General features: G+C 34.6%; 1 protein-coding gene across 6 annotated transcripts in view; it reads right to left on the bottom strand.

Annotated features, from left to right (window-relative positions):
* Positions 1–8,717, bottom strand: part of SOX2 (SRY-box transcription factor 2) — a 61,459-nt gene extending 52,742 nt beyond the window's left edge. For 2 of the 6 annotated variants that reach the window (XR_011920298.1, XR_011920299.1), the window contains exon 1: positions 8,496–8,716. The gene's annotated coding sequence lies outside the window, so the exon portion shown is untranslated. Of the gene's footprint in view, positions 1–7,296; positions 7,387–8,495 lie in introns of those variants that run through there. The other 4 variants (XR_011920297.1, XR_011920301.1, XR_011920300.1 and 1 more) reach the window with 3 other exon arrangements.
* Between the last annotated feature and the right edge of the window lie 3,304 nt (positions 8,718–12,021).

The following is a 12,021-nucleotide window of genomic DNA, read 5'->3' as shown; positions in this document are numbered from 1 at the left end:
AATGCTGGAAGATTAAATTATATTTGTGAACCATTGCCTCTAGTAAATCACCGTAAACTAGATCAAATCTTAAACATTATAAAATGATCTACTAATCTCTGTGTGACATTGTGTTTGTAGTGTAGCTCAAACTCTAGTTATCAATAAATGTTGTGGTTTCAAACAGTCTGACCAAATGATGATATAAGTAGGGCTAATTTATGACCGCTGCAAAGTACAAACCTTAAACAAAATATCAGCAAGGGCAACTCCTTTATACTGTTGGGTTCCTTATGAAAGTAACTACCTTAATTGTGGTAAGAAAAAAATCTAAATAGCCAGCTTGATTATGCAGGCTTATGTTTTAAAGGTAAAAATTATCCTTACTTAGTCTGCTTAAGTCCTGATTTAACTGCGTATGTGCAGGAGTTACATCATCAGCCCAATGGCCAAAAAGGAGAGCCTCAAAGCCCGGAACAAATGGCAAGGTTGACAGTTTGATAATAATTTGTAACAGGAGACGAGATCTATTAATACCAGAGGTAGGCACATAGAGAGGTAGGTGTGCCATGATGATAGGGATAATAGGTATTACACAGCATACACATTGGTCACCAGTTGAATATTTGAGTTGTCTCAACTGACGAACATCAACTAGAACGTTTTAGATGACAACAAAACAAGTCAGCAATTCCTGTAAGCCTGTAAGTTCACTGTTGTTAAAACCAGTGATGGGGAAGTTGGGGATGTACTGGGGAAAAACAACTGATTGCAGTATTCAGCTGAATTTAAAATTTGATTGGCCTTTTACATTTTTAAATAGGTGTTTTTCCATATTTTTGTTGTGTGTTCCATACAGAAATGTGTAGTTTGTGCATTAGAGGGAGCAATGTATTTGAATTATTCAGTCTCCTGTTTGAAGGAAATGTAGATACAACTTAGAGAAAGTATTGTCTGGCAGGTTCTGTTTTCGGTGTTTTGATACACAAAACTTGAACACGTTTGCTGATGATGAAATGTAGGAGCTCTTAAATTGAATACTTTTTCACCTTTCAAGTTTGAACACCTTTTAAGTTGGTAAATTAGAAAAACAAACCAGGGAACTTGTATTTGTAGAGAAACAAATCAGCAATAGAAAACTTCATTCTTTACTTATATAGGTTACCATTTTAAAGCATTAAGAAACATTTCCTCTGTCTTTCCTATACTACCCCAACACACACTGACATTATGGTGGCTCCATGCCTCCCTTTTACTAGTGAGGAGGTTGGCACATTACCAAGTCCCTGTTATTCCACACTGTATTACTGCTGACCATAATTTAAAGGTCAAGCACTGCTTTATGGTTTTAAAAATGTTTCCACCAAATCTGACATAATTTAGCAGCCTAATGGTATCTTAATCATGCAAAACGTGTGTGAAACCCAATGTGGGCCTGATCCTCATCCCTAATTCAAGACAAAAAGACTTGATGGCCTAAAGCAAATATTTTATTACTTTATTTTTTTTTTGTATAACCCAGAACATGAAAAGAAAATATGATCCATTGCTATGAACAACACAGAAACTTTCCTCTCAAACACATAGCAGATATTTTAGAAAAGTCTAATGTTCTTTTTTGCATGTAATAGCAAAATGAGAGATCGGCTATTTTGGCACGTTGTAGCAAACCAACTGTGCTTTGTAGCAGATGACATTCTTGTCGACATGAGCAGTGAGTTGAAACCAAGTCATTTATCTCAGTGCTCAACACAGTAAGAATTTTCTCTACTTATTGCTACATGTCTGATGGAATACTTCAAGGGTTATTAATTTGTAATATTATAGACAGTTTACATTAATAAATGGTATGTGACATCTATATTTCAACTGATAATCCTACATTAAATTCACTCATCCTAAAATGATTTCCATGGCAGCTCAAGCTTAAAATATAAATGGATCCTTAGTATTTAATGTAACTTGAAACTAAGTACTACCATTTAATCCTTCATCTTCCATTTAAATGTACCAAATGTGTGGTTGCTAAATGAATGCTTTTACTCTGGATGAATACAACAGTAGTAGAAGATTGATAGTGTCTATTGTACAGAACATGTGTGGTATAGAAAAAGACATGGCATGGTTTTTCCGGCTCTTCATCTTCCACCTAAGTCTCCTTTAAAGAGAATAAACTAACCTCCATACTGTTGTATCGTACATAACTGTACACAGAAACCATAAAACATGGTGGCAGAAAAAGAACATAAATGCAGACAACTGTCACGTGGAGGTATAATTAAACGTTTTTAGGTCCCATAGGCAACATGTACCTCTAACGTTACCTCACACAGGTGACTTTCTAGGCGAGGATGCCCCCCTATTCTAAATAAGGCTCTCTATATGCCTCATATATGTGCAAAATTGGCAGCCTTAAACAACGAAAGGGTGTACTCTACGCTGCCAGTGGAAAAGCTGGAAAGTCCTGTGGACTTTTATTTCAAATTACCAATGCAGTGTTTCACACTTGGCATATGGAGTTTATTTTAGGAAAGGAGTTGAGAATATTCATTTTGCGGTGTGGGTTTTCACCAACTTTGGTGAATGAGGTGTAAAAAAAGTGATGAGTTAACAAAGCCTTACCTTATTCACTAGTGAAGTGTAAACTCCTTTTGCTTATTGAACAGCATATACTCCTTTAATAAATTGACCATGTGCAGTTAACCAGGGTGTCCAAATATTGCCTCCCACAAACAGCTTTGGATATCAGCACAAGTATTGAAATGAATGCGTATTATACCATCTGTGTGCATGTTAGGGTTCTTGCAAAACAAAACCTGTTGGTAGAAAATACTGTTTTTTATCGAAGCACCAAGTCCATTATCAGATACTGTACTGAAAGGCAGCAGTGGCTTGAATGCATATTTCCTGACTTGGGTAGTAGATTGCATTTAGTGTGATTTTACATCTCTCTATTTATTAAAACAAGAAAAACATTTGTCTTTGTAGGCAATATAACAATCAGGGAAATGGATAAGTCTGATACTAGTTTAAAGAGCTATGGTTAACTGTTAAGTACAATCCTTGGCACAACGGGTTGAATAGCTTTGGAAAACAATAGATGTAGCATAATCATTACCCAGACAAGGTACAATCTTAATGGCTAGAGTATCAGCACACAAAATAGCCTGACTTTTCCCAGGAGATTAGTCAATGTCTTCATCAGATTACCTTTCCTAACTCCGAGATGAGGACAGTGATGGAAGTTTCATTGTATGTTTTCTGTCTATTCACCCACATTCATCCATACTTGGATGACAAAAACACAAATGTGCTTGCAATAATGTTCTACATTTTATGTTCAGCCCAGGTTTAGGCCATATACACCTACATTTTAAAAGGAAATACCAGTTTGCATTCCTACCACCCACAATGCACTACAGGTTGTACACCACACCGAGCGCTGAAGTCAGTTGTAAGATCTGTTAAAACAGTCGTCCTTTAGAACAATCTTAGCATAAACATGCACTCTAATACACTGCTCCACTGAGCACACATGCTTTTCCACAAAACAGATACCACCATTTACAATCTTATCTCACACAAACAGCAGTGGCTGGCCAGAAATATGTACCATGGATGATCTGTTTTTTCTGGAGAATCACTGGATGCCCATGGGCACATAAGCATTTTCACTCAGACCATATTAAACCAAATGCTATCAGCAGCCACTAAGGCTGGCCCATAGACAGGGGAAGATCATAAAAACCTTTTACAGCTTTCATTCAGTTTATTAGTAAACATGCAATATTGCAGTTAGAAATAGTATTGAACTTCAAAATCTGTGCAAGGTACACAAAGACCATCTGTAACCATGAATGAGCAAGTTCATACTCAAGTGCCGATCCTCTCATGCGATTTGATATTCAAAATGACAAAGTTGACTTTGACAAAACTTTTGCAAGACAAATATGAATACTACATAAAGAAATCATTTATATGCAAAGGCAATATAAGTTTTTACAAAAAAGGTTAGATATTATTGAAATGGGCACCATAAAAAAACAGTAGTCAACTTGAAACACTGAACAAAAAGTTAATTCTGGCAAAGACTTCATAAAAATTATTATTTACTGAACCAAATAAAAAAAAAATAAAATAATGTGTGTTGGCATATATAACATGCATTATAATTTAACTTTGCTTTGCATTAAATGCGTTTCACTACACTTTCTTCTTATTTATAATTTTTGTTTTGAATTAAATGCATTTCACTACACTTTCATTTTATTTATAATTTTTGCTTTTAAACATTACTTTCACTATAGAATAAATTTGGTAGATTTATTAAACTTAAAAAATAAATAAATGACCAGCCTCCAGTAATACTGACTTGTAAAACATTTAAATTTATATACATTACATACACGCAAAACAAATGGGTAGAGTTTTCAGAATAGGGAAGAATAAGCACATATTCACACTTTAGTGTACTAACGATCGAGTCAAAATTAATTACTGATCCCATGACGAGTTAGGATTATGTTCTATACAGAAACTAAAACGTAGAGAAAAAAACATCCATCCTGGATAAAGAATAATTTGCAGGTACTATGTCTGTACTGGGTTTGGCTAAATTTAAAGATATCATTTGTCATTGGCCTCTTCTCATTTGTGTCGTGTTAACGAGTGCATATGTAAACTCTAATAATTGGCTCTGAGTTACTAATGAATTAATTAACTTCAGTCTATTTTACCTAACCTTAAATAATAAGCATCTTCTTTGGCCCAAGCAATAGGACTGACAGGCCAAAAAAAAAAAAAAAACAGTCATGTAGCAAAGCTCTTGAAAATTAATGAGAAACGGAGGAAGAATCAATGTACATTCTGCTTGCAGAAAACTAACACAAGACAGATACAATAAAGAATGAATACATACAGTCAAGTTAGAAAAATAGGCTTGAAAAAGTGGGCAAATTCAATTACAGAAGTAATTAGGAGATATAGGGGAAGGCTGCCTTTTGGGATTTTGCCAGAAAACATGAATTAATAAAAGTGAATAGAAAGCGTCCATACAGTAATTAAGAGGCAATCACCTATGCCAATGAGTACCTGGAGCAGCCTGCAAGCTATTAATTCAGCGATCAAAAATATTTTTAGGTGATTAATACAGCAAATTTACTTTAAAAGACCTATTCCAGAGCAGATATCAAGACAATAGCACCTTATTTGTCATTCTGGCATTTATATAGCTAATTAAATTCTACACATTGCAAAAACCACACAGCCTTATCTGGGCTAATAAAAGCAGCATTTAATCCCTACTTTGCTGAAGTATATTAACCAATGAATCAACAACAAAAATATTATTTCATGTCTTAGATTTTTTTTAAATTGTGATTATGTGAATAGATTTTGAAGAGTTGAAATTAACCTTCTGTTTCATAATAAAGTTTAAAATCAGTTTGAGACAGAGTAAATATAAGTTATTAAAAAAAAATAGGGGTAGCATAGTAATAGTTTACTTAAAATTCTTGAGAACACCTTTTGTATTACAAGAACATAATGTATCAATATTTTTATTAATTTAATTAGTTTTTTCTTTATTCTGTACAAAAGAAAAAAATATTATAGGAGATTTACTATGACAAATGACACAATGGCATCATATATGTTCTCACTAAACTGACACATGACAATATATGACCTCTCTGAGAGCTCTGGGTCTAAGTGCACAGTAACCTATGTTTTGACAAGCAGATGGAATTGGTCTTTGTGCTACTGTTAATCATCCTTGAGAAAGGTTACTAGAAGCTTGTTCTTAATGTACTTAATAGACTCATTTGTTCTAATCATAACAGTATGATATTAAGATTTAAACCCTAGCATTAATTTTCCTATTGTTAGAGAATTTTTTTTATTATTATTTAGTGGTCTGTTGATTTAGTTCCAATAATATAGTATAACTGCCACTGGTGCCTTCCAATTCTCTACATTTGGAAGGCACCGGTTACCTAATTTTTAAATCCAAACCACTGATTAGGATCAAACGTGCATATAAGTTATTATTTCTTTTTGATCAACTAGCACAAAGAGTACAGACCACAGACCAAAAAAGTAAGAATCAGCAAGTAGCACATTCTAGTAAATATTGCTCTTGTCCCAGTACTTCAAAGACCTGAAAGTTCACTTTATTTCCTTGGAAAAATTCTTTGGATGCCCAGGAAGGATGGCAAGTGGGGACCATTTTTAAAACAATGTCTAATGGTACTGATGTTGGCTCAGTAAATATTTACCTAGAAAACAAGGGTGGTAAAGTTTCAAGGTCCCAACATTCCTTGCTTTGCGGATGATCTAGTAAACGCTATTTAGCTTGTAAACCAAAATACAAAGTGGGTGAATGTATCCTGATGCTATTACACTGGCAAACCACATCAGTAAACCAATAGGGTTTAAAGCTAAGACTAGAAAAAAAAATAGTTATATTTTATAAATACTACTAATGTATTTTATACCAAACATGTACAAAAATAATAAGTAAAATGTCATAAAAACAGTATTATTCATAAAGTATGCATATTATAGTATTAAAAAAAACTGCTAAACATTAGAGCATTAGTGCAATAAGCAGTACCAAATCGCAAAACTTTTTTTTAGACACAGTAGTCACACGTAAACTAGTTAGAATGATGAATTTTAGCCTATGTGATAGGTGTAATAGACATGAATGTATTTCTTTTACACCAACTAGTTGCTCTCACCACTACCATGGAATTTATAAGCAACCTGGAAAAATTAGGCATATTGGAACTATAGTACAATAGCAGTCCTTACCTTCTTGTAAATTACTGAAAACTTTATTGGAAAAAATGATAAAGTATGAATGTTATTGATAACGACCATATAGTCTGTCAGTCCCAAACAATCTAAAGCTTTCATAAAGAGCCACAAAAAAATTACTACTTGCTTTATACAAAAGCAAACAAGTCTTGTTTCGTCAAACCCAGGTGCTGGTTTTCTAATATTTGCAATTATATAGTAGTTGTGGCATACTTTCCAAACAGTAAATAAGAAGCATTTACATTGCAGATGACGCCTTAACAACTTAACAAAACATGAAATAAACATGCGTTTCATTCTTTGCTGCTTCTCTATAATAATAGACCTGCTTAAGTTTGAATTCAAGATGTGTTGATAAATTGTCTCTTTGTTGTTCAAGTCACATTGTGTCTGTGTGATGAGCTAAAATGGCAGATTGTAAATAGTAGATTGAGTCTGTAGGAAAGGAAAGAGAATAGCAAAACTAGGCCCATAAGTAGCAGTAAATCTAAAGCAGACCTGTAGGGATGGAGCAAGTATCTTAAGAGGTAATCAAGCAGAATGAGAAGTAGTGTCCAGGCTGATCAAAACTGTATCTGTAGCTGCTGGGGCTCTTGCATCTCTGCCTTTACACTAGACTGGAAACTCTTTGTACTAATTACCAGACTGTACCAGATTTTCTGGTTCAGTTCCACTTCATAATTGACTGACAATAATGTGCAAGGAAGGGGAAAATTTCAGGTTCACTACCGCAAGCACAGATTCTGAAGTGGTTTCATAGGGGGCCATCATTGCCTGGCACTAAATGCAGACTTAAGCAACTCTTATCTGCACCATCTTCCAATTCATGGATTTTAGGAGTGAGATTAAAGTGCCTGGGTAAGAATAGCCGATCTACAGCAGGGCACTAATTCAATTGTGCGCATCCATTTCAGAGCAATTATATTGGAAGCAATCATTTCTGGAAGTTTGCCTCTTCAAGGTAACTCACCTCTAGTTGCACCTGATCTGTAAAATATCAAAGAGATACTAAACAAAACAGCTGCACGCTATACATGATCTGCGTTATCAGTGTGGGCATGCATGCTTACAGTTCTACACATCAGCCTGTACATGGCCACTAAATAGTTACAAAATTAAACAGACGAAAAATCTGACTGAATTAGCTTTAAATTTATACACTGTACTGTCTAATGATATTACCATGGAGAGATTTGAGGTCATTAAATCATATTCCCAGTCCCTAAATTTGCTCAAATAAGGTAATACTGTTTATTATTGCTTAACTCAACAAAGAATAACCGACCCTCTAATTCTCACATGGCCACATCCCTAATTTAACTAGTAATAAAATAAGGGAAATAGATATAGTTGGCCTAAAAAGTCCCATTTATTGAGCTAAACCCTCAAAGTTCTATTACTGTTAAATATTGCTGCCTAATAGACATTTACAGAAACAACAGCTTGTTATTGCTACATTTATTGCAATTAATATTATCATCAATGTATGAATGCATTAAAGTAGTGCGTTTTTAGAGATGCAAAGGTGACGTAGTTTTGAAAGCATTCTAAACAGGGTCAGTCTAATTAGCTTACTGTGACTAGATATATATTACTGTGCAAAAGCTGCAATGGCCTCGGGACAAAATCAAAGAATTACCTCAACAATCCCCTACTGTTAACTAGTGACACACCGGAGGAGATCAGCAAAGGCTTACCTTTCAGTCATTGGACAGCACTCTTTCTGCAAGGCCTACTACAGCAGCTAAGTCCAGGGACTTTCACAGAAACGATGCCCAAACAGACTGGAAAAATAAAAATCACAATTGACACCTGAAAGCAGGATAACTACAGGAAAGGGGAGAGCAAATGAGCAAAATGTCTTCTGCCTGCACAGTCAGACCTTGTGCATAGGGAGTTACAAATGCACTGGCTATAGACTTTGTCCAAAGCTGTAGTTTTTTTTTTTTTTTAGTGAAGGAAGATTAGTTCATACAAAACTCAACAATACAGCACTGAAACCCATTGTTGATATTCAACATTTTTCACATAGCGGAACAGAATAGACAATACGGTATCTAGGAAACCGCGGGCTGGATTACAGGCTGATGATATCTCGTCCTTCTGGAGGCCTGTAATCCTTTTTATTACCTACCACAGCCAAAAGAGCAGAAACCTAAAATCAATAACATCACAACACTTAAAAAAAGAACAAGGGATTAATTAAAATAAAACTGTTAAGGGAAATTGTACAGAGTACAATAGCTCTGGAGGAGTAGGGCAATGTAACACTTTTTAATAGCCCTAAGCTACATTGTCTAGCAGTATGAATATTAATAAAGCAATCATTATACTGATATAATCTCAGGTAATATGGCCAATGGCAAAGCCTTTTGATGCATAGTTAAAAATGTAAAAAAGGCATAAAGCATTTATTAAAAAAAACAAATAAAAGGGAACAGCACAAAATGTAAAAAAAAAATAGTTCTTTTATCATTGCATTATTAAAGCTGAAAAAATGTATTATTGGACAATGACAATGGCAATCAAATTAACTAAATAAAAAATATGAAAAAAAAAAATGTTCTGGCTTATTTATTTTACGATGAAAAAAGAAAAATTTAGGGAGACAGCTTTCTGAATCAGTAAAAAAAAACAAAAACAAAAAAAAAAAAACATTCAGTTACATAAAACTAAATTTATGTCACTGGATGATAAAATAAACACAAACTTGTGAACAAATATTTGTACAGATTGTTTATTTTGAAAGATTTCTAATTACTTTTTACATTAGTCGCCTTTCTGCATACAGTCTCCCAGAGAATCCAGAGCCCGCGTTTTCCTAAAAGCACCAACGAGTCCAGATAGCCACAGACATGATTGTTCCTTCCAGTCTCTTTTCATCACTTCTGCAATTGACCAATTGACAACTGACTGATGGTTATCTTTTCAGTTCAACAATGAAAGAAATTACCATCACTATTGGCTATGTACAGTAAATGCCTCCAGAGTAAATTACATGATTCTGAAAATTCGTCTATGCCGGCTTGGTACAACATTCACACAAAAAGTTTCTTTCTGTGCATGTGCGTGTGTGTGCCTGGTTTCCTGTACTGCAGATTTGGCCTTTTCTGTCAGACGCAGAATAGAACTTGACAGCTTCTTTAAAAGACGAGTATAAAAGAAGTTTAATGAGGGATGGCACTGGGCTATTGGGAAGCGTCTATTCTTCACGATTGGCCATTCTCTCCCCACAAGACAAAATAGGAATGGGAGAGAAGATAAGCTGTACAGGAATACTCGAAGGGACACTTCTACTGACCTTCAAATTTCCTCCCGTCCTCAACTCTCTTCTTATATTCTATTAGAAAAAAAATAAACTGTACTTGAAGGTAACACATGCGAAAAAAGAAGGTTATTTGTAAAGAAAAAAAAATGTTCTATAATTGGAGACAGCCCTAAATATAAAAAAAAAACCCTTGAAAAGATCTATTTTATTGTGGAAATATTAAATATAATTAACCATTAATTAAATTAATTTAGCATAAGCACAAACAGGTATAAAGGTATAGGAGATTTGTTTAAAATGTTTGGGACAGTCCATACAATATATATATATGAGGGGGAGAGAGAGAGAGAGAGAGAAATATTGGATCAATAAGAGTGTTCTCAAGTAAGTCAATGCCCACTGTGTGTTTTGCTATTTATTTTTTCAAGGCACATATGGCTCAATACAAGCCAAAAAACTTATAGTAGTTGCTATTTTTTTTTTATTTTTTTTTTACAAGCACCATAAAAGAAAAATTAATATGTACTTGGATGAACAAGCAAAAAAGTGTGCAGTGATTTAAAGATGGCATTGTTATGGCAAAGTGGGGCCTGCCTATTACATGGACCCAGTGCACTGGTTAGTAACACACGAATGCAGCTCATATATATATTCATACACACACACATATATGTACATTCATACACACAAATACTTTTATATATGTGCCCCTGTCTAACTTATCTAATTACTTTGCTGGCAGTTTTTTAGATACAACACAATAATTAATGCATTTTCATTTGTTGCATTATTATGTTTCTAGACAAATTATTCTATTTTACTAGTAAATGACTGGATAATGCAGACACATATTCATGTATACATATATGTGAAACATACACTCCAAGCTAAAGATTGCATATGCCATCTGAAACATGTAAGCAGCCTATGAGGTGTGCACTTTTTCCCAAGATGCTTTATTAGTTCTTTATATATTGTACAAAAACATTCATAAAAATATTTGTGTTGGCTTAGAATATGAATAATTGGACATTTATTACTAAGCTGGACTAATGAATCAGTGACAAACTTAACCAGACAAATATTTCTGAATAGTTTGACACAAGCTGTTGAGCAATAGGAAAATATGCATTTCAACCACACAATTAGTTGCTTGCCTAAAGGTTCACTTCAGAGTTCTCAGAGTTTAGAATGCTGTGAATATCTAATAATGACAGACAGAGAGATTACTGTACCAATAATCCCTAATTTACCTCCACAGTTAGAAAAGGGGCATAATGGTGTACTCAGGGACAGGACCTCTAGAAGCCTTCTGATGGTTGCATTCACACCACAGCTTATTAGTAAACAAAAATGTTTAACTGGCAAACTAAACTGATCATAAGCAGCCTAATTGGACAACATTTCACTTTTGGGTATGTCGGAAAGCACAACATTTGGATAAGAAGCCTTACCATCCTTCAGTTTCTAGGTAGGATATTTGTTACACAGTTTATAGTAGATTATTGTACCCAGTGTCAGCTTTACATATATTAGTAGTTAGGAAAATCATTAATAGCTAATATGTAGGGGGACATGCATGAATGTTACAGAGGAATACAAGATGTGCTGGAAGCCACCCCCCACAACGAGATTGGTCCAACTAAGCACTTGGGTAGGGATATAACTAGGTATAGCAGGAGGTTGGTGTAGCAGATTGGGTAACCCTGCCATAAGGCATATGTCATAGGTGGGACTGAAGTTCAAGAGACTGTGTGTGAGCAGTAACATCACTGTGGATAAGCCAGGTTAGGCCAACACCTCTATATGACTGGAGTGGGTACACTGATACTCAATAAGCAATATGGACTGAGATACAGTTGAAAGTATTTTGCTTGATTCATCGGAGTTGGTAATGCCTTTATAGGACCTCTGCTTTTTGCTTTGCAGTAAGTCTTTAGTGAAGCTGGTACTGA

Source organism: Pyxicephalus adspersus, chromosome 4, assembly GCF_032062135.1.
Source record: "Pyxicephalus adspersus chromosome 4, UCB_Pads_2.0, whole genome shotgun sequence".
NCBI classification, from domain to species: Eukaryota; Metazoa; Chordata; class Amphibia; order Anura; family Pyxicephalidae; genus Pyxicephalus; species Pyxicephalus adspersus.
This window is presented reverse-complemented; position numbering and strand designations above follow the sequence as displayed.